The 24,184-nt window shown below is 30.8% G+C and overlaps 1 protein-coding gene across 3 annotated transcripts in view; it reads right to left on the reverse strand.

Annotated features, from left to right (window-relative positions):
* LOC121120604 (uncharacterized) overlaps nt 1-24,184 on the reverse strand; it is a 120,431-nt gene that overhangs the window by 82,134 nt on the left and 14,113 nt on the right. For 2 of the 3 annotated variants that reach the window (XM_071889661.1, XM_071889662.1), the window contains exon 1: nt 21,279-21,329. The exons of the other annotated variant lie outside the window; for it this stretch is intronic. The gene's annotated coding sequence lies outside the window, so the exon portion shown is untranslated. Of the gene's footprint in view, nt 1-21,278; nt 21,330-24,184 lie in introns of those variants that run through there. 3 annotated transcript variants of the gene reach the window in all.

A 24,184-nucleotide genomic window follows, 5' to 3' on the forward strand; every position in this document is an offset into this window, starting at 1 on the left:
ATTTGAATTACGAGCTATGTTTTGTAGCAGGGCTTTTTAAGTTGTTGGACATGTCCTATAAGGGGATGTGGTGTTAAAAATTTGACTAGATCATCTTCCAGCCCATCTAAAGAAGGCCTGATTAAAACAAAAACATACTTTTTGGCATACTTTTCAGGTTTTTTTATTTGCAAAGTTAATCACAATGTGCACCTTTTAGAAACATTTCTGCTGTTATATAAAATTAAATGTAAATCTTGCCCAATTGATTTTAAAGAACTTGGATTTGCAGGAACAGTAGTGGACTTGTCTTTTCGAACCCGTCGAAGGAGGCAGATGAGCAGTTATTGGAAGAAATCTTATAAGCCATGTTAAAAGATTTATTATGGTTTATACCATGGACTGCCCAATTGTAGCCCATAGATCTTCTAAATAGTCCTCTTGAGTTTTACCTGGTGGCTATCAATTATTTTAATGAAGAACTTTGCTTGTTTGTGACGATTTTAATATGCTTTATAATTTGTCAGGAACATCTAGCATAAACATTTCGAAAGAAGAAGATCATACCAACTTTAAGTGCGAACGCCTCAATGAATGTTGCCGTTTTTCATTATTTTATTTATATTGACATTGGGATGAGAGATATATATATTTATAATACATGCCCCATGGATGAGGAAAGTGAAAGTAACTCAGAGGTACGTTAAAACAGTCGCAAATATCGATTATGAAGAATAGTCGGTATTACACAAACAAAATTTAATAGAACTTGTATGTGATACTATTTGGTTCCTGATCCTGGCACCATTTCTAATTTTTTCAACATTTAAAATTCAGGTACTATTCCCTAATCACAATAAACTAAAAAATAACTTCTTCTTTAAACATGTCTCAAGTTGTGAGTCAAATTGTCTCCTTCAGTTACTCTTCAAACACCAATGTATCAATGAATTCTTGCTTGATTAACAACATTTAACTTTTAAATTAAAAAATACACTTTTATTAAACTAAATATATGTTTTAAATAGTTGACTTTAATGAAAGATTACTTTTTCTTGCTCTATTTTACTATAAACAAAATCTCGTGATAGTGAATTTTTTTTTTATTAAAACAGAGAATGAGAGAATATTGATTCAACAGTTTTACGATTGTTTCAGTTTGGTCTATAGATTGTCGAAAAATATATGTTTTAAAAAAAAATACCACAAAACCATTTTATTTATCTTAGATTTTATGTTGTAAATTAACTTATTTCATAACTAACTACTAATATTTTATTGAATAAAATGATCATAACTCTAAAAACTTTTATTCACCATATATTACTTTAAAAAGTGATAGTTATTGAATTGTTAAAATAAAGATATTTATCCCAATCACCACATTTAACTTTATAGAATAAAAAAACAAATGAATATTACATACATTAAAAATTATATTCTTCAACTAACAATTGACTCAAGTTTTTTATTATTCCTCCTTTCTCTAATAGCTCTTGATTGAAATGAGAGTATCAAGATAGAAAGATATTAATATAAGGGGCCTCACAATGTTTTGGGTGTTAGCTAAAATGAAATAAAAATATCTTATTTTAGGGGCACACTAATAAAACATTGGTTCTAATTTTAATTGGACAGTGAATAATATAAACAAGTTAAAAGTCATTGACGTTTGAATATTTTAATTTATAAATTTTATAACTCTAATGACTGTAATTTCAACATGAATTTTGAGCCCTCTTTTAAAGTTCGCATCAAACTGATTATGGCAATCCTCATTATCTAATCTAAGTGGTCATGAGTAAGTTTAGTAAGATAATTATTTATCCCTTTATTCATATCTTAGAAAAAAGATTCACAAATCCATGTTGATCCGAATATTCAAAAAATACAAATACTCAATTGTTTTAGAAGCTCAAACCCTGGTGGGAATTCAATATCTGTAGAATTCTTAAATTCAAAATGATCATTTCAAAATTCATCATCTGATGGCAAATCAATCAATTTGATTTGCAGTTTACCAACAGTTACATTTTTGCAAAATTGATGAACTTTCTATCCCATAGCCCATTGGGAAGGGATAAAAACGGCTACTCAACTAATTAAAATACAGCATCACAATTATCAAAGTTTTGAATTATTTGATCAAATTCTCTGCGATAATTAATTGTTATTAAATCATTTTGGCAGCCCGGATAAAATGCTCTCGAGACCAGACTTGGACCACAGCCCAGCTGTTGAAAATCCTTGTATAATTTTTGTCCATAGAAATTTCTTTCTTATTACTAACAGCTTTCTAAAAAATATAATAGCGGATGCAAAAAGGATCAAAGTCTCACAAAAATATGTGAATTTCCATTATTAACATAAAAAGGAGGTTTAAAAACTCATTGGGGAAGTTTTATATATATATTAATTGTTTTATAGGAAATGTGACAATAATATTATAACCTTTTCCAATAAAGAGCTTTTTCTATTTTTTACAAATGAAAAGTTGTTATTACTTTACTTGATTTGTACCTGTTCCCAGTATATTATATGTTTATTAATTAACACGAAGAATTAACGTTTTTCTAAAATGTAATAAGTTGTACACAAATCAAAGATGTGTATAAATAACTATTATTTTTGGAATCGAGGATACTTGAACTTGAAAAAAACTCAATTTGTCTAAAACTCTACTTGAATAATTCAAATAATGATTCGTCAAGTTTCAAGTAGTATCACTCAAAATGATGGTAAAAAACTACAAACATTCCTTCCTTATTAGAAAAAAAAGTTTTGATACATTAAAAATGAGAAACTACATTGCATAGATTGTTGAAAATTTTCAAAAGCTTGAGCTCGACCCGACTTAGGACTTCAAAACTTGAATTCGACCCAACTTAGGACTCCCAAACTTGAATTCGATCAAATTTGAAAATTTTGATCCCAAATCTAACACTAGAAAAACTTTGTAAATTAATTACATTTATAAATTCTACACTAAAACTTTGAATTTATACTAAATTTTTCTAAATTTTAACATTACACATTACGTCTCAATGTTGCTGAATTGAATATAGTAACCAAGTTCATGAATTACTCCCTGAATTAAGTCCCTGTTGGACATAGGGTAGAATTGAGGATATACAACTTAGTAATTCCTGTCTACGTCCTTGGTAGATACGGAGTGGGACTTATATTTTTTTATTTCATATCACAGCTGTTCATAGCTAATTTAATGACAGCGAAGCTGCTTTCCTCTCCATCATTCTTTAAATGATCAGGGTTACCATTTTTTTAAATACTGGAAATGTTTACGATTTTGTAACCCATATTTATCCTTATCTAGAAATGATTGTGTATCGAACTCGCACACATTGAGTTCTTTATAATGATTTCTATTTAGCGCATTGTCCCCTGACATACAATATTTTTATTCTAAAACAACGATTTGCATATAAAAAAATAATTTATTTAGACGGACAATAAAGATTTTATAAATATCTAATGCATAATCGTCAAATGTCAAAAATATTTTCACTTATATCCTATTTTAATATTGATATTTCACGACAAAGTGAAATTGCGATTAGAAAACCCCCAAATATCAAAAGCAAATAAATCAGTACAGCTTCAAATAGAGCACATATTTCCAAATCGAATTAGGGCATCAAATTACAGTAAGAATATTTGAAAAAGTTTGACCCAAAAATCTTTCCTTTCCTATTAATGGGGTCAATTTATTCCAAAAACTTTTAACTAAATGAAATAAGATATGTAATTGAGTGAAATCACTCAAGTACTTAAAAACTCTTTAGGAGAACAACAAAATCGTAGTATGTCATATATCAGGGATATCAAAAATAATTAACTCTATTTCAGAAGGACAAAAATATATTTTTTTTCTATATGTACAATGTATATACATTATCAATGTCATTACCACTAGGCTCATCATTATAATGAGTTATATACAGGATTGCAGGTTTGGAGCCTTTTTTGAGGAATCGGAGTGGATAAGGGGATTTTTTTGGTCGAATCGGAGTAGAAGTCACGAGTCGGGAAATTTGTAAAGGATCCGACTCCGGATACAAAAATTATTACAATTTATGGAAATTTTACTTATTTATAATCTAAGGCTTTCATTTAGTATTCGTAATTTTTCTTATTTAATAGTTATGAAATATAGATATTAAGTATTTTAAACTATATAATATACTCTTTTAAATTATACCACGCCTGGAGTCACTTTTTCTTCAATTCATTTTACCCGTTGGGTTGGCAAAGAGCCTGGACGAATATATTCGTTATAATATCTTAGGTAAGGACACAACAAGTATATATATATATAACCTTTAGCAAAATTTAATTTTTCATTTTTTTCCTGCAACTCTGTAGTTTTTTGTCATTTTTTCCTAAAATTCACTGTTTTGTGCTCAAGGCAAAAGTAAATATATATATTTCGATGAAATTGATCAAATGTGTTTATTACGTCCATACAAGGTACAAGAAAAAGTTGTATTTATTTTATTTGGACATAGTCAATACATCAATCTCCCCCTATTAATTCCGTCGGTTTCCTTGTAAAAAAAGTTATATTGATTCTCTAAGAATGCATGAAATACAGATTTGTTCGTATTTTATAGTTTTTGAAGGTAATTATCATATCATATTATTATAAATGATATCTTCTTCTATTATTTTTTTTCTTCCTCAAGATAAGCAATTTTTTCCTTTAAATTAACTTAAACTCATCAAGATATCTACATTGATGCAATTGAAAACAGAACAATTACGGGTTCATCTAATATTAACGTATAAGATGATGTCTTATAAATGACATGTTCAAACTAACAACTCTACCCTATCAAAATGGAGTGGTTTGGTGATTTAAAATATTTCGTGTTAGTAATACTCTTTTGGGCTTGCTAGAATTTCAATTTGATGTACTGTACCAACTGTTGGGCAAGTCAGACATATTTAAATGTCAAACACTAAATAGTGGTAGCCTAACAGTAAAAGTCAAGAAAGTCGATATATAGATACTCTATGTAACAGATATACTCTTTGACACTACTAATAAAAAGCGTGGTGGCTGTCAAACATAAGTCGGATAAGCGTTTTGGTATAACCTTATACCTTTGTTTCTATTAACCTTGATTCATCATGGTATCTTAACTCCTAGAAAGAAAACACGAAAAACTGAAATGTTATAGAAAAAGCAAGCTAGTTTTCCAGTCATCACTTAAGCTTCATCTCTCATACAGTTGGTAGGACCTGAGGCACGCTCTTTTGACGCTCTTGGATTGAAAAGTGACTAGCCTATTACACCAATTGATATCTAGGAAAATGATGAAAACTATAGAGCGGCTTGGGAGTTTGTGAAATCTGTAAAAGTGGCCAATGATGTAGCTGAAAGAGGCGTAAAAATCATGAATAACTTTGTATCTAGGATTACTACCGAAAAAGAGCAGAGAAACTGTTTACTGCAAGTTTTAGAATACCACACAAATAAATATGTTAGTTTCGCGAAATCTTATTTAAACCATTAAGAATCAATGTATTTCTAGTATATTATATTGTATTGTTTTTTGGTATCTAATTATTAGCTTTGTTCAAGGAAAAAATGGATTGTATTCAATTTTTGTATATATATACGTCAAGATAATAATAACTAAGGAGAATTCCTAAAAAGATAGGGAAAAATATAAAAAGAAGCATTGTTTTTTAAATAATTCTGAAGCTATAGTCAAAAGAATACGAATGGGTTTTTTTTGCCTTTTTTAGAGCCACCAACAATACATTTTCAAGGCCCATGCGGGAGACTTAGCCGCGGTTCAAAATGCAAATGACTAGTACTTTTAGTTTCTACAGACCTTGGAGAATGGGAAAAAGTCAAACATTGAAAGTTTAAACAAAAAAGTTACAATTTGAACAGGCTTAACGTACAATTACTAGGTGTACACACATGATAGATCTGGTAATCCCTTCATTAGACGACGCTATCTTTATTTTTCTTTTAACCTTTACTCAAAAAGAGAAATAAAGCTAAGAAAAATCAATTGATGGTCCGTTAATTCTTTCCAAGTTAAAAATAATAGATTTTCAAGAAAAAATAAATTCGGTAAAAGGAACATTAAGCAAAATCCTCTTGAGCCAAATATTATTTCACAAAATTAGTTTGGCAAATTTTCCACGTTCAAAAAATCATTATTTAAATTAAGTTTGCCAATTTTGAGTTATTAACGCTCGTCGGTATGGGGTCTTTTTTGCGTGCCTATGCATAGCCTGGTATTAGAGTTGTAAATTCTCAACATTTTACGATGCGAGTATTTTTGCGCAACAATATAATTTCTAAAATAATCACTCTTTTTCATATACCAATACTTTGACCGTGATTAATAATGTAAATTCTAAAGATTTTTGAAGGTGAGTTTCTTGTATTTCGCAATCTGAACAATTCTTTTTATTTTCTACGGCTGATGTGAGTATTCCTAATGTTATGACAGCTTAGATGCTTTCCTCCTAAACATTTTTCAAATTTCCAGAGGTGTTTTTTTTAAATACCGAAAGTCTTACAATTTAATAGTTCTAACCAAGATCCTTAACTGTAAATAAGTCAATTAAGCCTAATTCTCCAAAAAATTATATCCAATCATCATCATCGTCTCCACCCATTTTAATGGGCAATTTTATTGTTACTACTATAACAGGGAACTGCTCATTTATAAATAAAGAAACGGGTGTGTTTCATGATGGTATTGTAATGACTAGGCTCTCATTTTTTAATATATACTTGCAATTAGTAATTTGGTTCAATGAGGCTTCCATTTCGTCTTTTTCTCTATTTTTGCAAAGTTGTTTTTGATTAAAAACATATACATACTTATTTATATGTGCAAATTATCCATTAATTTTTGTAGCAATGTAATGGAGATGCTTTTATAAACCTTGGCTACGTTTTTGACTAATGGTTTTTATAGCTTTTTGAAGCCTGACAATTTTCTTATTTTTGTTATGTGTTCAATAAATATACTGGGTAGGGTAGTAAAACGTGGATTGTTAGTTAATATTTATTTTCTCATTAATATGAAAAGCTTTAGTCATTTTTTTTAATATTTTGTTTCTGCCGTCCTTTCTAGATAAACAAACTTTACTAATCATTTATTCATTTCATCATAATGAGCAATTTATAGGCAAAAAGGCAGCGCATCTCAGATCTCCTAGATGCTGGAGTCGATGTTTTGAAGATTACGAACATTGTTAAGTGTTCTAGGAGCCTGGCTTATAATTTGGTCAAGAAGATAAAAAATAGAGAAAACCTCTCCAGGATGTCAAGAAGTGGAGAGTATACTTGAAAGAGGGATACGAAGTTCTTGCTCAGTTTGGAGATGATCCCACTAAGTCGACGAATCGCCTCGCCAACGACTTCTCTGTGGCTCCTGGGACCATCAAGAGGGATTTTTAAGTATTAAGTACAACTTGGGATTAGTTTCTTTCACATGTACCCCAAGCCATCTTTTGACTGAAGCCATGAAAGTCCAGTGCCCCCTCTCACACGTCCACCAATTGACAAAAGTTCTGCACATATAACATGGCTCGATTGTGGTAGAAAGAGATATGTCCCCCTTCATCACCAGATTTGAACCCATTGGATATGGGGATCATTTGGGGAGGGAAACCAAGAGTGAGTCCACCCAAATGTGGACTCACTAAAGTCCTCCATAGTGGTTGCATGGGAGAACTTGTTAGATGAGTTTGTCTTTCAGGCGACGTGTAAGGGCTGTGATTGATAATGAAGGTGGCCATATTGATTGAAAAAAAAAGGTTTTGCAAAAACATTGTCTAAATGTTTTGTTAACATTATTTTTTGCCTATTATTGAAAATATAAAATTATTGATATACATTTCTAAATCCATCTCTAGTCCACGTTTTGCTGCCCTACCCTGTATATCGGAAAAGTTATAGTTTTAATTCATAACAGTTTTGCTTGATTTAGTTTCAAAAATTCATATCAGATGGTTGACGTCCCTTATTGTCCATACACTGAATTAAAAAAAAAAGTCCAAATACCAATTTTAATTGTATTTTCGAGATATTGTAACTAATTGTTTCCCAGTTCTGAGTAACCAATCAAATGTCCCATTTTTCTGTTCCTGAGATATTCCATGCTAAACACAGTCCCAGCAACATAATCAAGATCATCATTGTGAACAAGGCCTCGGTTTGTTGCGACAGGAAACAATTGATGAATAGGAACAACCTCAAGGACAAGTATTGATTACAATAATCGGCAAAAATCTAACCTATGTAGTCAAGAGAAGGTTTCAGACCAATTCATTCGTGAATATGTCGGAGCTGACAAAGAAGAAGTCCGTAAAACATCTGCAGTATCCAAGGCAAAGAAAGAGGCAGGATGCCAGTCATTAAAAATGGTTGAGGAGCCTCGTCATGAAGAACTCCACCTAAAGCTCTCTAACATGAAACAAAATGGGGAACAAATAATTTTCTTCTTCAATGAGAAGAACTTTTCTGTAGACTCTGTCAAAATAAAATAAATGAAAGATGAGCTACTTCCATAACAAATTCATCTATACTCTGAACCCCCAATTCACTAGAACTTTTTCCTGATCCGGTATTGAGATTGTGCTTTTTTATATGGATAAATATTTTGTAACAACTTTGAGTTTTGACTCTTAAAAAAACATCATTGTCTTTATTGAATGACGTTGTCTTATTTGAATCATGAGGAAAGCAAAATTTCTATTCTAGAGACATGCTCTTTTATTATCGTTTATATACATTGCTTAATCAACGAAATATCTTTATATATATATATATAAGAAGAAAATAAGTTTTATGACCCTTAAAGGATTTTAAGACAGACGTTCGAGTAAGGGATTGAAAACATAGTTGTACATTGTTCATATATGTAAGCAATATAGACTTATTAATGCCATATGTATCGTGTACAAGTTAGAGTTTTGCAAAAGTTGTAACAACAAAAATGAGATGAAACATTTATCATGTTTATGGCCACAAGTGACTCGGCAAATACCTCATTCTGGCCCAACAAAAAGTTTCTTTGAAGGGTTATACGGAGTGGTCCGTTAAAATCTGAAAACTTCGAACAACAAAATATAATTTATTAATTAACAATATAATTTCAACAAAATTAAATCTAAGCTTTTTAAATCATTGATGTAGCCACCCTTAGTGGCAATGATGGCTTCCAGGGGGCAGCAGAAAGCCTGGCAACTCCTGCAGATGTAGTCCTCTGTCATGGCGTCCCAGACCCGACTGGGAGTGGCTTTGATGGCCTCGGTGTTTGGATGGCAGACAGTGCAGGTAGAAGGTGTTGTCGAGGGGGTTGATATAAGGGCTGTAGGGAGCTGTGAAGTTTCTACATTTAACTCTATATAACTCAATTCGTATCATATTACATCCATGAGTTTTAGAGACCTCGATTTCAGCACTCTTTTTAATCTCAAAAACTTTATGGATTAATCTACGCATTATTAAACATACCAAATGTAAACTTCGTACTTTTGACCTTTTAGTTTTGCAAACGTATTGCATCATTGAAAAAGTTTTAAAACCACGCGTTAGAAGTATTTAATGCACGTAAATCCTTCATTTTAGAAACATTTGCAAGAACAGTCTGAATGGTATTTTAGAGCAAATAAAAAAAATCAATTTGAAACCTAGAACTAAAAATCAAAAATATCTGTTAGAATTAGAAAAAAAAACACAACATTTTTCTCCATAGAAATTTTCAAAAATCAGATACTTTGGACTTCACATTACTCTAATGGGCTTTATAGAGGTAAAAAATGAGTAAAAAAAACGAGAAAATCGACGACGGATGAAGAAAAACAAAAAAACATGGGGACTTGTTGATGGCTTGAAGATCCAATTACTAATATATTTTTAATTTTAGCCAATTTACAAATTCATTTTTTTAATTTATATATTATTTAAAAATATTATGCGTCAATATAAAAACAATCTTGAACGATACTCAACAAAAGGAGAAAATCACAAAATATTTTTTTTACTTCACATATTGATACTGGATAATATTTCAGAAGTATTTGAATAAATTAAAGGCATTCTTTTCAATACTCTGAGATGACGTAAGATATTCAAGCACTTTTGCTGTAGTTTAGAACTTTAATTTGATTTTGGAGACTTATATTGCCCCTGATATGGCCTTTCAAACATAATCTATCAGTTTATAATAATTATTATTATTTATAATTTTTTTGACGATCAATTTTGGATAAAGAGTTAATAGGAATAACCTATTGATATAAATTTACAAAAATTCGTCAATAAATAAAAATGTAAATCATACTTTTGGCAATTTTGAGAAAAATCATTCTGGCTTGTTTTTGTTCTGACGTACCGCAAATTGCTTTTCTGAAAGCAGCCTTTTAAAAATAACAATTCCCTCAAGCTAGTCCTTTTATTGAAAGTCTTACTTTGTCTTTATTTACAATATATGCACTTCTTGTGATTCAAGAGTACTTACTATGTGGCACATTAGATGATTTTATCATCCACATTTGTCACTTCTAGATATATAATAAATTTGCGAGTAAAGAATATATATTGCTAAAATATCTATTTAAATGTTAGAAAGGCTAAATATCCCAAATTACTGTTAGAATTTTAATGGTAGTAACGCAGAGATAATATATCAAAATGAAAGTGTAGCTTCAATAAATAATTGATAAATCCTGGTTTTTTTAGAGCAATTTGAAAAATAATGAATGATAAAAAAGTTGATTTAAAAATATTACATTCTAGATGTTTATTTTGTGTAATTTGTAAATGCAAATTGCAAGGGAAATTCATATATAGGTTTGTAAATATTAAGCACTTTCTAACAAGGGAGTTTTGATGTTATTGACCACCTGAACAGTTTTTTTTTTTTTTTTGCTAAAACTATTAACAGTATGATTTGAGTAATAATTATCGATTGATGTTTGGTGATAGAATTAAATAAGACAAATAAATAGCAACTTGTACAATCTGTTAGTACAAGTTACAACATATATATATTAAATAATGACTTGGGAATTTGTCTAGATATATATCAATCCATCTTTCCCCGACAAAATATAATAATTTGTCATTTGCCCAATAAAAGGGTTTTCATTATTTAGTTGTGAATTCATCGTTTGTATGACATAAACGTCATGCTGTGACATTTGGTGAAAACAACAAAAAAAGTTTCTTGATTGATGTTGCTATTGTTTTTGCTGTATAATGTCATACAAACAATATAAAAACAATTATTGTTACACCAACTCTTCATGCATTTCAGAAAAATCAAGTCTCATGGCTCAAACTGTCGACACACACAAAAGTATTTTATTTAGTTTAATGCCTTTTTAAAATACATCTTCCATATTCCCAACTTGTTCTTTTATTTTCATAAAATGCATTTATTTAAAAAAAAATGTTAATGTAGTATTTTTCTGTATGTACATAAAATCAGGACGCAGATTTACTATATGCTGTTTGTAAACCTATTTATTTATTAGCAGTAATAACCCGCATTGCCCAGAGATATTAAGCGTTGTCGAACAGACACACTTTGCTTAAAAAATATATAAGATACTTATCAAGAAATCCTCAGTGTTACACACCGTTTTTTATGGGAAAACTAACTCATAATTACTCAATACTTACATGTTTTCTCCTCAAGAATGAAAAATTAATAAAAATAGCTTGAGAAGAAAATAACAATCTGAATTATTTACTGATGAGTCAGGGATTAATTTAGTTCCTGTGGGCTGCCTGGCTGAGCTATATAGATAGTTATGTAAATCATGTGAATTCTTTCGTTTCGCAGTTGTTTTTTTTTTGTTTTTTTGAATTAGTAATCTGTGGAAGGAATTTTGTTTTTCTGAGCAGTTGCCATTATTAATCAATTCTGGGGTAGCAATCTTATTTTTTTCAATTATATTCAAAATATTGATCTGTGCTTCAAAAGACAATTATTTATTCAGAGATGAATTGAGTAAAATTGGGGATCGACATTGGAGTAATTCTTCCCAAACTCCTTTTTTATTTCCTTTTCCCTTTTCCTCCCTTCTCACTTATGATTGTAGCTGATCTCCTCCGACGGATTCTTAAAATTATTAGGCTAACCATTTGCATTTTTAGTATCTTTTTTTAACATGCCCATGATACAACGATTTTCATTATTGTCTATAATGCGAGAAACCTGTAAGCGAAGGCTCAAGCGTACCCACTACAAATGGGGTCCAAGAATTGAGAAATTCCTACAATGATATAACATGATGAGTTCATAAGGCCATTTACATTTACAAAAAAAAAATGTTCTCTCTCTATCAAGCCGTTTATGGGCCTAAAAAAATTGCCCTATATGTATTTACAATTTCAAAGAGTGTGCTCGTGTATATAATATTAAAAACTACAACTTTAGAATATCCATTCATAGCTAATTTGTTATGTTAAGAAAAAAAAAAAAAATTATCTTGTCATATATTCATATTATGACAAGGACGGGTTAAAATTTGATAACAATTTTTGCAGACAGATTGATCATGTAAAGTATAGATATTTATTAGACTATATTCCTCTTTTTATCCAAGTATTAGCTCAATAGTTGTGAGTGTTTATGTAAGAATGTAATAAGAAAATAAATATTTTCATTCATGGACAATATTATATATTCAATATAAGGATCCACGTCGTCCATCAATCAAATAGTACTTTTATTCTGAGTATTTTTTTGAAAATATTTCATTCTTTTTATTGATAAAGGAATTGACCTAATTATTTTATTTATTAATTATGAAAAGTATATTTTACTGTCGTACAGGACTCTAGTCATGCATTGAAATTCTTATTTTATATATAGTTTTAATTTTATATGCGGGAGCAAACTTTTTGAAATTATAAATAAAAGTCAGGTAACATTCAGTCGTGCAATTAACAGGTGAGGGAAACAATTAATATAAACCCCTGTACTTTAATTATACCGGGATAGATACTGGCTCATTTAAAACAAGGACTGTAGAGCCGGTACATAAATGTCCGACTTCGACTCTACCCCTAATTTTACGATAGTATATTTTGTAGCCTCTATAAGTACTATTGAGTCGTTTGAGTGTAGAAACTATAAATATAGGTTTAATTTGTTGCTTTAGGTAGTTATTAGCTATATTTAGTAAACAATTGTTCCAGGTATAAACAAACAAAGTACCTAATTGGTATATAAAATATCTAACTTGATGAATACCAAATGAAATAGATCAAAAGTTATATAACTTATATCTATTGCTAGCTCATTCGTAAGTTTTTATACTCTCGTAACCGAGAAAAGACCATTCACACGACTTCTCATTACAACGTTATACTTGTACCTGATGATATTGACTATTCACAAGACTAATACATAATGGCTACACTCTACGTGACATAATAAGTTAGACCTTAGAATGTTTGAAAGTTATAAATATATAGACCATAAAACACATTTGAAATTTATAATGTAAACTTATAAATTAGTTTCAACTTTTATAAATAAATAGTACTTAATACCTATACTTTATAACCATTTAAAAATAAATATTAACAAACACTCAAGTAGGCCTTAGATGATAAATAAGTCATATTTATATAAATTATAATAATTTTCCAAGTCAGAATCGGTGCAAATTTTCTGTCTCCTGACTCTGACTCCATCAAAAATAACATTGATTCTGACTGTTCAATTCAAGTGATATTGGAGTCGTGCCTGTCAAAGCATTTACGTCATAAATATTGCCCGAATGGTGTAACTCCTATATTTAAAAAAACAAGAGCCAAAATTATAGGAGTGTTTTTTCTTCAAACAAATCCAATTTCATGTATCCCTTTCATTCTAAACTCAAGTGGACGCATGTAAATTGCCAAGAATCAAATTTTTGCTTAATTTTTTTCAGTCTAAAAAGTATCAAAGTATCGATACCAATTTTAGTACCAACAACACAACGGATATTATTGGTGTAATTACCATGTACAGGGCTGATCTTATCTAGTGGAACGTTTAATATCAATTTTAATAACACGAAAACTTATTCGTCGATTGGCTTCAAACTTAATGAAAGGTAGGTCTTCTGGCTCAATATTCCTTATGTAAAGTTTTGACTCAATTAAAAACAAAACGAACGAGAACGAGTAAAATTGATCAACAAAGGAGTGGAATTTTGAAGCTTTTCTCTTCTATGTCCCCCATGGTCATATCCAAGGAGCTCGGGTCAGCTTCAGTGAATCATACCTTCAGAATATAAAGTTGTGCCGGAGCCATGGTCTTGGGCGGTATAGAGTTGGCCCTCCCATTTCTGTGGAGAGGAAGGAGTGGCTCAAAGCAGAAGCTTTCATCAAACTTTTGTATAAGAAAGTACTAGATTGGGCCAGAGTTGTTAGATAAATATTCTCCCAAAATCTCTCGTTTAAATTTTACTCTTGAAAAATTGAAAATAATAAAATGTGTACCACTATATAAGATCACACCTGTATATAGAGCAATTTACCATTAACTTTGATTTTTTTGTAAAATGGTGCATAAGCATTATTTACTTAGTTGTTTTTTTCCTAATCAGAAGATAGTATTATAGTCGAGCGTTTATTAATAGCTTATTTACTTATTTGTTTATTCCTACAGCTTAAAACATCCTCACTATCTTGCGGCTATTGATTTTGTATTAGTTTGCTCAAGTCTGAATTAATCTTCAAATATTGCTAGAATGAGGCTAGAGAAAGCACTGAGATTTGGTATGTCCTTCTGTTGAGTTATTACTTTCAAAAATAATACAACAAAATGGCTTAATTTCTGCATATATCCGTCATGTCGTGTTGTAAAATAATGAATATAGGAAGTAAAAAAAAAATTCAAATATGGGATTTGAACATATTAAAATAATTATAATTTTCTTTATATTTTTCATGAATTTATTTTTTACTATCAACATTATACATAAAAATATGACATAATTTGAAATAAGTATCTGCAGAGTCATTAGAAAGGATTAGATAGCTTCAAAAAACAGATGATTTTAATACTAATAAAAAAATCGAGTTTTAAGTATTATGGCAACGTGATATATTATTATATAAGTAGAATGAATAAATGTAACCATAAATTGAAATATTATGTGGCAATAACACAAAAATAATCATTAACAAATATCAAGAAAAGGAGAAAGGCCCAATTAATTATTTACTAGTAGATCGTATATTCACACATACAGCCTAATATTTCATAGACATATTTCGTTCAAGTATGATATAATACTTTTATTTGAAATGTATCAAACAATCCTGATCAAAAATCACGACAAGGGAAAATGTTACAAACTCTGTCGTTTAAGCTGTTGAACTGTAGGGTGAATGCATCATAACTTCCCATCTAAGCTCCCGAGCTTCTGGCACGCCAAAAAGATGTATGTGGCCTAGCGTTCCCTCAATAGAACACGATTTCTCTCCTATAGAGCATCTTTTTGTATCCAGCCTTTTGAAAGTGGTTCAATACAGTTTTATGATCGATTTTCAGCTCCTGGGCGATGCTACGACAGCTAAAATAACGGCCTATCTCAATAGCCCTTGTCCTTATTGGCAAAAAAACTCGGATAACAAATTTTCACATGACAAATTTCTAACATTTGTACCAATTTTATAGCCAGAAGAAAAAGGAAAAAGGACAATAGTGAAGAAAAAAATAATAATAATAAAGGAATAGTGGAGGGGTTCTATTATTATCTGGATGAGATAGTAATTGATCAGTCTAAATAAACTCAAATGACGACAGTCTTATCAGTCTAGTCCTATTAAAGTTTGTTAGTCCTAGTTGTTGGTCCACATCGGTTTTTTTTTTTGGTAACTACAACATCTGAAAATACATAGTTACTAACTATGTATTTTAGGTTGTTCAACATAACCTTTTTCAAGAGACAATATACCTGAGGTTTAAAGTAGGAGATGAGTGGCTAGAATTTATTATATAAATTCTAGCTATAATTTGTTATTTTGTTCGTTTTTAAATTATTCAATCCAAGCTATGAGTAATGAAATTCTATAAATCTAGCCAGGACTGTAGGAATGAAATACCAATTTATCTGCCCTTAGGACCTGAATGGTAAAAAAGATCAGACCAATAAAAAAAGACTGATTAGGAAATCAGTCCCAGGACCGATCCAACTCTATTTATGAGACATCATTTATCCCTGATATTGTTTTTCAAATAAAATATATTCGTTTACAATCTTCTAGTAGTACATAATCATTGTTTGTTTCTGCTTTAAGCGTTACTATTAATCTGTTTGTTCAAAGTGTTTAACGATAATTCGTCTAAGAATATAAATAATTAATAGGAGTAGTATACTAATCATTATTTGTCAAAAATTACAAATAATGTTATCCAGACTTCATTTGGAGAAAAACCATTCTGGCTTGCTTTCGTATTGACGGGACACATATGTAAATATACTTGCAGATATTATTTTCTAAGAAGATTTTAAATGTATGTATACATTTATTTATATATAGTACGTGTGCAACCCATAATTAAGTTAATTAGAAACTCTAAATATTGCGTTGTTTCAATTTGTACAACTAGGCAAGTAAGTTATAAATATGCAAATACTAATGATATCATTCCCATGTAGAGGTGGCACGTTGTTTAAATATAATGCAGAGTATTAGACTATCATGTTATTTATAATTGACCATGTCTAAAACATGATAGTGTACATTGAACCCACAGAGCTGTTCACGAGTCATTATTTACGAGTTACGTCATAATATATGCTTCATTTGTTTACTTTAACAATGACGTGAAGAGTTATTAGCAAAAAAAAAAGTGACGTAAGGTGTTATTGGAATGATTGTTTTCTAGCTGGTTAATAACTATATATTTTTGATTTTTTTAATGATAATTTGTATAAAAAAAAAAGATGATGGTTCTTCAGTCAAGAGTTATTTGTATTGTTTGTTGTTTTTTACATCGATATAATCATCATCAGGAATTTCATGAAAAGACTTCAACATCATTTGAATAATTTCATGAAAATTTCAGGAATTTTTTCAAATTTCTAAGTGAAGGCGTAATTTCACTAATTTTTCAACGATTTTACAGATTTTATGAAATATCTAGATCCACAAATTGGTTCTAACGCATATAAACTCAATAAATATAGTTATAAAGTCTAAGCACTACTGGTATGTAATGGAAAAAAAACCAACATTTAAAATTGTAACCCTAGAAGTTTGGAAAAGAATACACATTGCTCCCATTGCCAACTATCTACTAAAAATTACTCACATTAGTAATTTTTTTATAACTTTACCGAGTGGTCCATTAAAATCTGAACACTTTGAAATTTAAACTTCAACAAGATAAAATTTATTAATGAGCAATATAATTTCAACAAACATAATACAATAAATAGATGTGTGTATGATCTCTCTTAATCATTAATTTAAACACCCTTAGCGAGAATTATGGCTTCTAGGCGGTGGTAAAAGGGATTTCGTCCACTACGGATGTAGTTTTGCGCCAAGGCGTTCCACAACTGGCTGACAGTGGATTTGAAAGCCTAGGTGTTTGTATTACGGACACTGCAGGCCTTCGCCTGGTCATGAACCCAAAAGGTGTAGTCGAGGGGTTAGTAACTGGGGTGTAGGGCCAAAAGTGTCAATAAAAAGGTTTCAAGGGTGTCAAAAAATAATTCAAAAGAACTCAAAAGACTCATTCACAAAAAGCTTACAATGTAGCAGATGGGGTTTTTTTCAATACTGTTATTAAAAGTAGCCCCCCCCCCCCGAAACAATGCTCTTACCAACCCCTTTTTTGATAGCTTTATGGACAATCGGATGTGAAGCCACGATATCTCTTGCGTGATCCCTCAATGCCTTGAGGGAATGAGCCTGACGGCGTAGACGGTGTTCTTGAAGACGGGCAACTGCTGGGAGTGGGTGAATGAAAATTTGTCGATCACGTTCAAGTGTCATTTTTTCGTCTTTGACGTAAGCTAGAGAGCTCAAATTTGCTTTGTTATGTAACTAATTGTTTATGTTTCAATATATCGAAATATGAATTAATTTCAATCACTTAAACTTCATTAATTATTGAATTAGTAAGTTTTCATATTTCAATGGACTGTAGTGATAACTCTAGCAATATCTATTTATTAAGACATAACATTTTGATCTTTTTGTTTCCCTTTAGCAGAAAACTCAAGTTAAGAAGATCAAAGCATTAGAGATTAATAAAGGGCAAATGCCACACTGTTTGAAACTGTTTTTTCAAATTTTTGGTTGATTTTTTAAGATAAGCCTTGCATTGATAATATCGGAAATAAACATGGAAAGTGGGAGCATGTATATAGACTTCAAGTTCTAGGGTATAATCGATTAGTTATAGTAATTTAATGTCTACTTATACCTAATCGGTGAAGCTCTATCTGCTGGGTGAGGGAATATAAAATAAATTATTATTTTTTCCATTAATATCCTGATGAAGAACAACTTTATTTATTCAATTCCTATTTAAATATAGTTTCTATTTCATCTTTTAAAATAGTAAAATAATGATAACAATATGAAATATTTTCATTTTTATGTAGGTATGAGGTACAGAAAATATCACACCTGAATATTTGATTATATATATATATTAGGAACTACGCGATTTTATTCTATAAATATACTAACATCTGTCAGGTGCGTCTATAGGTTTGGGATGGAGGGGTTGTAGCCCCTTCCCCACCCCAAAAATGAATGATGACTGTTTACATGTAATATTTTTTCTCATTCGGGTAAATTATGCAAGATAGCAAAAAATTTAATATTTGAAATATTTTTGCAAGAAATTTAAATTTTTATAAATAGCTATGAATTTTTGATTTTTTTTTTTTGTGAATAGATGTTTGAACTTTTTTTCCAAATAGATCAATTTTCTGTGAAAATCTATTGATTTTTGAAATTTTGTTACAAAAAATAGAATTTTCTGTGAAAATATTTACTATTTGAAATTTTTTCATAAAAAATTTAAACTTTTACGAATAACTATGGATTTTTTAAATCTTTTTGGGAAAAGTTCTAGATTTTCCAAAAAAGTAAATCATAAAATTTTTATTTTAAAAAAGAAAATCCAAAAAATTTAATTTTGTTTCAAAATTAATTGATTTTTGAACTTTTTTTCAAGAAAATTTACTATTTACAATTTAATTCCTAACTTTTTTTCCCCAAAAGATTTAATTTTTTTTCCAAAAAAATGAACTTTCAGTGAATAGATTTAGATTTTTTTAAATTTGGATATGTAATCCTTCGGAAGCTATAGCTATACAGGGTTGGGAAGCGAAACGTGTACTGAATCACTGATTTGAGAAATATGTGAATAATTTTGTTTTGTGATAAATAATTATGAAATTTTTTTTAACAAAACTTTGAGACATGACTTTTGTGAACATGTTCACTCAAGGTCGCCCCCTCAACAGCAATCACAGCTTCCACACGGCGGGTGGAAAGCCTTGAGGGAGTTGATGATAAACTTCTTGGACAAGTTGTTCCATTTCTTCACAATGGCGGCCTTCAGGGAGTCCACACAGCAAAGTCCAACGGGTTCAAATCTGGCGAAGATGATGACCACATGTCCTTGAGCTAAACATCAGTCATGTTGTTGGCACAGATCTTCTGGCATTTGGTCGACTCGTTTGAGGGTGCACCATCTTGGGTTCCCACATAGTTGTCCTCAGGGTAGGTGGTTTTGAGCCATAGCAGTCTGTTGGACCTCAGCACCTTATAGTAGGCCTTCTGGCCGATTTTCTCCTAGCCTTAAAAAAGAGAGGAGGCATCTTTTTGCTGTCGGACCCCCAGGACCATTGTTTGAGCCGGATATTCTGTACAGAGCCCCCTCTTGACCTCCTCTGGCGATCCCCCAAGCCAACGGTCGTTCCAATGGCTGTAGACCTGGTCCAAGGTGAAAATCTTTTCGTCAGAGAAAATTGTTACTGTGGATCCATTTGCCTTGATCCACGCACGAACTTTCTTGTACCTCTACAGTCTCCTTTTCTTCAGAGGTGGTCAATAGGTGGCATAGGATCCTTGTGTAAGAGAACAAACCCAAGTCCTCTTCACAGCTCTCCTGATTGCTCCCTCGTCCACGTCAAACTCGTGAAAGAGGAGATTAATGGATTTTGTGGGGTCCTCCTTGATCTTCTTCTTCAGGTCCCCTTTTTAAGTTGTGTCCCCCACTTCCTTCTTTTCTTTAGAGGTATTTTGCATCTTTTTTCACATAGGGAGCACTTCAAAATGTCAATAATCACTGCCACCTCAATTTTGGCATCCAGAAGGTCTTAGATCCTCTGCATTTTTGCTTTTTGCTCACTTATGATGAAAGATTTTGAGAAATGTTTGTTATTGTTTACCTATGAACAAAGGACAGGAGATTCGGAATATGCGGGGGGAAATCACATAACGTCTGTATTTAATTACATAATTAGGATTTATTAACTTTCCTCGTTTTGCTTCCAAGCTCTTTAGGAAGATGTTATTTAATTAATTGGTCTACGAGAAAAGATTGTTGTTGCAGTTACATACCAACTTATCGATAAATAATTGACTATTTGATCATTCAAGTTATACTGTTTAAATAAACCATATTTATATTTTGTGTGCCCTGTTTCTCTTATATTAATTGCGCACTCTTACATTAACAACGCTATCCGATTAACAGCAGAACTTAATAAGTAATGTCTTGTTAGCTTTTCATTTGTCTAATCTTCAAATTGCTAAAGAGGTAACATAAATGGCTTTTGAGTACTGAAACTTTTTTACAGTACTCTTTCATCAATATACCAACAAAAGATTAAATTAACAGATCAGCCTAAAAGTATAACACTCTAGTACACTCACTAAAATAAAAAATTGGAAGAAAATGACATTTTTGTGAACTTTGATTTTTATTATGACATTATAACCATACTTTATTAATTTAAAATCTATTGCTTCTAGTATAAAAGGGCTTTAATAATCAAGATATTTGCTTTAAAAATAGGTTAAAAAACCAAGCATTAACGGGTGAAAAGGTTATTTTTTGGTGGGGGGAGCGAATTGATATATGAATATACTAAAAATATAAATAATCTTATTTGCTAAAATTGTATTTGTTTGTTTAGTCTAATATGTAAGCCATGTGTAATAAGTACTGTAGAATGAATTTTTTATGAATAATTATCATAATTTTACATTAATAATAATATTAGGGTTAGAGGAATAATTTGGTCGTTCTTACTCCTTGAATATTTGCCAACCTAGTATTTGACCTCATTGCAAAATTTGTACTAAAAAAAGACAATAGAAATAAATTTCATTTTTTGTGTAACACGAAAGAAAGCATTTTGAAAGCTTTCTTATGCCTATCTAGTTAGAGAAATTTGTGTGTGTGAGTAATAAGGATGTTTATGGCGCCCACCTTCTACATACCTACATGTTTATGGAATTTTGTTTTGCAGCTTATTTCTTAAAGAAAAGAAATATGTACTATTAATTATATTTTTATTTATGATGGACATCATGTCACAAACGCATTTGTCATATTGTGTGTATTTTTTGCATATTACTTAATGACAAATATTATTAAGGCAAAGGGAAGACTAAGAATAGGTATAAATTTTTGAAATAATCAACATTTTTATTGGTCATTCAATTTATATAAATTTTTATACCTACACACAGGGATAGATAAAACGTATAAAAAAATAATAGTTATTCTTTAGATAAGGAGAAATGGTTCGTAGTTTTGTTCTTTTATGATTTTTCGTTTTATTCTTTGAAGGATCTTTGAAGTGGTAACTTCTCTCTTTACTGTATTTTTAAATGCATAATCAAATGATAAATTCATATATTAAAAAAATGATCAATATATACTACCCGTTCTAATGCTCTTTTAAATGTAGAAAATACTCTTCTCTAAAGCAGTAACACATTTTATCACCCCAAAAACAGGCATTTGATGTTACCAAGAGGCTTAATTTATTAGTACCTTAAGTTTTGCTCACGTCTTTTCTTCACGTTCAACAAAAAGCTCCGCCCTTTGTAAGCAGTTGTAAATTCAAAGGTTTTTGTTATATAAAAAATAGACAAACCAAATATCAACATAGTAAACCCGACAGTTTGAAAAATGTTTTGGAAGAGAGTAAAAAAACAAAAACATTTAAAACCTTATCCAGCAAAGACATAGTCAGGAATTCCACTTGTTGTCGATCCTCAATTATACTCCAAGTCCAACAAGGACTTGTCCTTACAACTCCACAACAAAACCTCAGTGGTACTCCCTGTTATCAAAAACACTTTATATTTATATTTCCTTTTCTCTAACATTCAACAATAATGATAACAGCTTCGTATAAATTTTAAAAACACCATTGCTAACTACAAAAAATATCGAACACATGATCATGCACAAAATTTACAACTCCATTAGATTTGTGATATTTGTGAAATACAAATGATTCCCTGATGAATTAGCTGCAGTAATTATTACTCTCGAGTCTAAAATGAGCATGGAAAGATACAACAAAATTCAGATATCGGTACTCTTTCGTGCAGAGATGAGTGTGGCAGAGATTGGAACTGGTGGAATGATAGTTTCCTTTGCATTAAACAATGACATAGACATGAGGAAGATTCTTATTACGCCCAAGAAACCAGTCAGTGTAATATCATTGAACTTTGTAGTATTGAATGGTGCCGTGGCTTCACTTATCTGGTTCCCAACTGGGTAACGTTCCTACGGCTGACTACATGGTCCTCCTAAAGACAAGGTTAATCATATAAATAAAGCGAACATTTGTAGATGAAAACTTGGTATTACAGTAGGATTCTCGAGAATAACAAGGACTTCTGGTCCAAAAGAGTTGTGACCCAAATACAGCCCAAACCTGAACTCGTTGGCCTTTGCCTTCTGACATATATTGAGTCCAAAACTTATAAAATTCGTATTTTATTCGTAATATTGATTCCTTGAGGACCCCTTTTGACGAGTACTGGGTCATTTGTACGCAAACTTCATATGAAACTACTGCCATTTCTTCAGGAGGAGTCTAACCACCGAGATCGAGGATGAGGGAGGTTAATCGAGTAAATTGGTTATTTCAATGTATGAATAAATATTTTTTTGAGGGTTATTTAAATTCAGACATGTACATACATCGGAATTTGCACTGGGTATAATTTAAAGTAAAGTTTCTTTTACTATTCATTATTCCGTCATCAAAGTATGGCAATGCATTAACTTGTGCGCGGAAAACTTAAGCTGTTTCTGGGAAATTGAAAAATGCAGAGTGAAATCAGAGGATTTGCTAAAAATGAATGAAAAACGAGCTGAAGCTATTTTTGAGAAACGAGTTAGAAGGCTCGTAGACGGAAGAATAGAGGCTCTTTTACATCTGAAAGAAAAAATAAGTTTAATTGGCGATTCGAGACACAAGGCCTTAAGAAGATTTAATTTGTTGGAATCTAAATCTAGAATAAATATAAAATTGTTGGAAGAATATCGTAATGTTATGAAAAAGTCAATTGATCTTGGTTTCGTGGAGGAGGTCTCTTATGAAGAACTAATGAATAAAAATCCCCTTTTTACGTTTCACATTATCCTGTAATAAAAGAATCATCTTCGATGACTAAACTTAGAATAGTTTTTCATCCTCAATGAAAGCTGATTTAGGACTTTTACTGAATGATTGCTTATTAGTAGGACCAAAAAGGCAGTTACATCGCATAAGGTTTTTTTTCATAAAATTACTCTAGTGTCAGATATTACAAAAATGTATAGTCAGGTATCAATTAGCAAAGAAGAATACTGTTTTTACTGGGGAAAATTATAATGGCCCAATAAAAGAATTTAGGAATACAGGAATAGACCGACTCATATATTATTTTTCATCTTGAATGAAGCTATATAGAGCAGAGTCCTAGTAATTCGACTCCAGTCTTATCTAACATCATGTAAAAAATGTAAAGTTGGAGATCTAAGTAAAGATGATCTTAGAGAAGGATAATTGGTTTTGTTTCGTCATGAACAAGTTAAATATTTTTTGAAAATTATTTCAAAAATTAAAGACTCTGGAGACTCATCGAACGATAAATTAATTAATTTTGATCCATTTATTCATTCAAACGATCAATTAATTTGTGATG

Source organism: Lepeophtheirus salmonis, chromosome 6 (genome assembly GCF_016086655.4).
Source record: "Lepeophtheirus salmonis chromosome 6, UVic_Lsal_1.4, whole genome shotgun sequence".
Taxonomy (NCBI): Eukaryota; Metazoa; Arthropoda; class Copepoda; order Siphonostomatoida; family Caligidae; genus Lepeophtheirus; species Lepeophtheirus salmonis.